This window comes from Erythrolamprus reginae, chromosome 9, assembly GCF_031021105.1.
Source record: "Erythrolamprus reginae isolate rEryReg1 chromosome 9, rEryReg1.hap1, whole genome shotgun sequence".
NCBI classification, from domain to species: domain Eukaryota; kingdom Metazoa; phylum Chordata; class Lepidosauria; order Squamata; family Dipsadidae; genus Erythrolamprus; species Erythrolamprus reginae.
The window spans coordinates 42,600,457-42,605,508 of NC_091958.1; positions in this window are offsets into that span (position 1 = coordinate 42,600,457).

The following is a 5,052-nucleotide window of genomic DNA, read 5'->3' on the forward strand; positions in this document are numbered from 1 at the left end:
TGGAAACAACTTGAAAATCCAGATTTGGAATCCAGATTTGTGAACAGTTTTTGTGGAAACAGGGTTCTGTACGTGTCTATTGAGCTCTGCAGTGATTTTAAGAGCTGCGGTCTTGCGATCCGCTTTAACAATTCGCTTTAGAGTCCGACGGTCTCTCTCTCAGACAACTTCAAGTTTCGACCAGACCTGTGCTTGGCTAAGGACGTTTTCCCTTCTCTTTCAAAAGCAGTCATGACTTTTGAGACATGACCTCTTGAAACGCCAAACATTCAGGCACTTTCTTTTACACTAGCGCCTGCCATTCGAGCACCAACAATTTGGCCTCTTTGAAACTCTGAGAGGTCTGCCATTTCTAGAAGGTTATAACCAATTTCCTTAAATTTCTGTAAAAAAAAAAAGGTATTTTAAAAAAACATATCAAATAACAGAATTAAAAAAACCATTAAAATATGTCAAGTTTTGATTGATTTGAACATATTCAAACATTATGCCAAAAAGTCAAATGTTTCCATCTTTTTGTCCATCCCCTGTAGATGTTGATTACTGTATTTTTCAGAGTATAAGACACACCTTAGTTTTTTGGGAGGAAAATGGAGTGGGGGGGGGATCTGCCTACCAGGTATTCATCTAGCTAGCGTCCTTAGTCTGGTCAGCTTCAGCATGTTATTTTATTCCCCTGGTTAGGGCTGAAAAAAAAATCTTCGGAGGGAGTAGCAATGAAAACAAGCCTGCAAAGACTTAGGGCTGGAAAAAAACTTTGGAGAGAGTAGCAATGAAAAAGCTTGCAAGCCAGGAAGAACAGAGAAGACCGTTAAGTGCCTAATTTGGGCTGAAAACCAAAAGCTTTGAAAAAGCTACAGGGGGTGGACAAGAAAATGGAAACACTTGACTTTTTGGCATCATAATGTTTGAACATGTTCAAATCAATCAAAACTTGACATATTTTTTTAAAAAATATTGTTATTTGATAATGTTTTTTTTAAACTACCTTTCTTTTAAACAGAAATTTAAGGAAATTGGTTATTACCTTCTAGAAATGGCAGACCTCTCAGACTTTCAAAGAGGCCAAACTGTTGGTGCTCGAATTTCAGGTGCTAGTGTAGTAGAAAGTGCCCGAATGTTAGGCATTTCAAGAGGTCATGTCTCAAAAGTAATCACTGCTTTTGAAAGAGAAGGGAAAACGTCCTCAGCTAAGCACAGGTCTGGTCGAAAGTCAGTTGTCTGAGAGAGACTGTTGGACTCTAAAGTGAATTGTTAGAATGGATCGCAAGACCACAGCTCCTAAAATCACTGCAGAGCTCAATAGACACGTACAGAACCCAGTTTCCACAAAAACTGTTCGAAGGGAGCTTCACAAATCCGGATTTTCACGTTGTTTCCATTTTTTTGTCCACCCCCTGTCCATTGGGAGTATAAGATGCACCCAAATTTTCAGTCTCTTTTAGGGGGGAAAAGGTGGCTCTTACACGCCGAAAAATATGGTAAGTGAAGTATTGGGTGGGAAGGTCCAGGAAGCCCAACAAGGCAAAGAAACAGTGATCAGATGAAGAATATCCTGCTTTTTAAAACATACGTCTACAAGTAGTTCACGACTTACAACCACAGTTTATCATTGCAGGCTAACTCTGCCCACTGCCAGCAGTTTGATCCTGACTGGCTCAAGGTTGACTCATCCTTCCAAGGTGGGTAAAATGAGGACCCAGAGTCTTGGGGAAAATATGCTGACTTTGTAAACCACTTAGAGCAGTGTGAAGTGGTATCTAAGTACATAGAAAAACATAGAAGATTGACGGCAGAAAAAGACCTCATGGTCCATCTAGTCTGCCCTTATTTATTTATTTATTCGATTTTTATGCCGCCCTTCTCCTTAGACTCAGGGTGGCTTACAACATAATAGCAATAGCATATTGTCCCCACAATCCGGGTCCTCATTGTAGGATGGAAGGCTGAGTCCACCTTGAGCCGGTGATGAGATTTGAACTGCTGACCTACAGATCTACAGTCCACTTCAGTGGCCTGTAGTACAGCACTCTACCTGCTGTGCCACCCCGGCTCATTATACTATTTCTTGTATTTTATCTTAGGATGGATATATAAGTACTATTGCTCTTCCTTCCTTCCTTCCCACCCAATGGTTAGATTGTAGCATTGCAGGCTAACTCTGCCCATTGCCAACAGTTCAATTCCGACCGGCTCAAGGTTGGCTCAGCCTTCCATCTTTCAGTAAAGTCAGTAAAATAAGGAGCCAGATTCTTAGGAGGGTGCAAGAGGCCGACTCTGTAAAACTCCTTAGATAGGGCTGTAAAGCAACTGTGAAGCAGCAAATAAGTCTAAGCGCTCTTGCTATTCAAACATTCTTTTGCAGCTCTTATTGCTTTTATTTAACATGTACCGCAAAATGTTGCAGGGTGAAAGGCTCGCGCGCGACGTGGCAACCAGCATCTTATCTAGGACACGCTGTTCCATTTTTCCCTCCGCGTCGGGATCATTTAGGCATTGAACCAAACTATTTTTCTGCAGAGATTTGGACTTTGTCTCCTCTGCTCCGCTCATATCCTATTCTTTATTTTTGGACAGCATTGTTCGGTTCTCCAGTTAAGATTCTCGAAGCAGATGAGAGAGAGAGAAAGAATCTGGAAATTAACATCCTGCGAGAAAATAATTATATTTTTAATCGAATATTCAAACTGCAGCTAAGTGAGCAAGAAGGGAAGATGCCCGGGGTGCTTGTTTGCAAACGAAAAACAAGTTTCTACCGGCACGTGGACATCCTCCTGTCTCCTTTGTAGATGTCTTCCTTTTGCTGGCTAATTTAATCTCTGAGCATGTCCAAAATGCCATTGCCTCACCAGGAAGGAATTGCAGCCTAGCTACAGAGAATGTGGTATAGAACAGTGTTTTTCAACCACTGTGCTGCGGCACAGTAGTGTGCCGTAAGACATGGTCACCTGTGCTTTGGGGAAATTAAACATGGGCCCCCAAACTACGGCCTGCGTGCCAGATTTGCTGATTATAGCACATTTTTTACAAGGGGACACAATCTGAAGTTAGTTGGGGGAAAGATCAAAAGCAACATGAGAAAATATTATTTGACCGAAAGAGTAGTAGATCCTTGGAACAAACTTCCAGCAGACGTGGTTGGTAAATCCACAGTAACTGAATTTAAACATGCCTGGGATAAACATATATCCATTGTAAGATGAAATACAGGAAATAGTATAAGGGCAGACTAGATGGACCATGAGGTCTTTTTCTGCCGTCCGTCTTCTATGTTTCTATTTACGAAATGGCGGGGTGGCGCAGCAGGTAGAGTGCTGTACTACACACCATTGAAGCTGACTGTAGATCTGTAGGTGAGCGGTTCAAATCTCATCACCGGCTCAAGGTTGACTCAGCCTTCCATCCTTCCAAGGTGGGTAAAATGAGGACCCGGATTGTGGGGGCAATAGGTTGGCTCTGTTAAAAAGTGCTTTTGCTAACATGTTGTAAGCTGCCCTGAGTCTAAGGAGAAGGGCAGCATAAAAATAGAATAAATAAATAAATAGAATAAATAAATTTACAAAATCCTGGGGCAGCCCGGACATTGGGGACCCCTGCTATATGGCCTGTGACGCAAAACTCCTTGAAGAGACTAGAAGCATTTGAAATGTGGATATACATGGGGCGGTGATGTACAAGCTGGGTTGACAAAATCAGAATTGAGGAGGTGATAAGCCGCCTAGAAAGCAAAAGGAAACCATCAAAACCACAAAGAAGAGAAAGATAGAATATTTCGGACATGTGATGCGACACCTGGAAAAATAGGATGGATTTCATTTAAGCCTCCAGGAAAGATGGAAGGCAGAAGAAGACCATCGTGGCTTCGAAATCTAAGGAGAAAACTCAGCAGTCCTTTTTTCGTGCGACAGAGAAAACAAAAACATGAAGACAGACAGACAGAGGCAGAGAGAGACAGGCAGAGACAGAGAAAGGGAGACATGAGAAACGGAGACACCAAGACAGACAGAGGCAGACAGAGAGATGGGCAGAGACAGAGATAGAGGGAGTCACAAGAGACAGAGAGTCAGAGAGACAAAAAGACAGACATGCAGAGAGACAGTCGCAAGAGACAGACAGGCAGAGAGGGAGACAGAGAAAGGGAGACAGAGATAGAGGGAGTCACAAGAGACAGAGTCAGAGAGAAAAGGACAGAGACAGGCAGAGAGACAGTCGCAAGAGACAGACACACAGGCAGAGAGACAGAGAAAGGGAGACAGAGATAGAGGGAGTCACAAGAGACAGAGTCAGAGAGACAAAAGGACAGAGACATACAGAGAGACCGTCGCAAGAGACAGACACACAGGCAGAGAGGGAGACAGACTGACAAAAGAGAAAGGGAGTCACAAGAGATGGAGAGAGATGAAAAGGGAGACAGATAGGCAGAAAGAGAGACAGACAGAGAGACAAACACACACCGAGACAGAGAGAGAACCTAAACATACAGATACTCCTTGATTTAACCACCATTTGTTTCTAATCAAAATTAGAACGGTACTGAAAAAAGTAAGTTACAGCCGGTGTTCACATTTACAATCATTGCAGCATGATCAAAATCCAGCCCGTTTCGCAAATGACTCATATTTATGATGGTTGCAGAGCCCTGGGGTCACACAATCTCCTTTTGTGACCTTCTGACGGGCAAAAGTCCATGGAGAAAACCCGGATTCACTTCACAACCGGGTGGCTAACGTAATAATTAAAAGGATTCGCTCTACAACTCTGGCAACCCAGATCATAAAACAGGCCAAAACTCACTTCACCAAATGGTGTGTGTAAATTTTGGGTTCAGTTGTGGTCATTAAGTTGAGGACTAGCTGTAATTGATGAAGGAAGACCCTGCTTCACCTACTTCACCATGTGGCAAATGCATGGCCAGGTAGAAGGATACTAGGTAGCAAAGTACACCTTTAAAAGCACCAATATCTAATCGTCCTTGTGAGCCACCCAGAGTACTATTGGAATTGGGCGGCATATAAGTGTCACTCACAAACAAACAAATAAATTCCTAACATA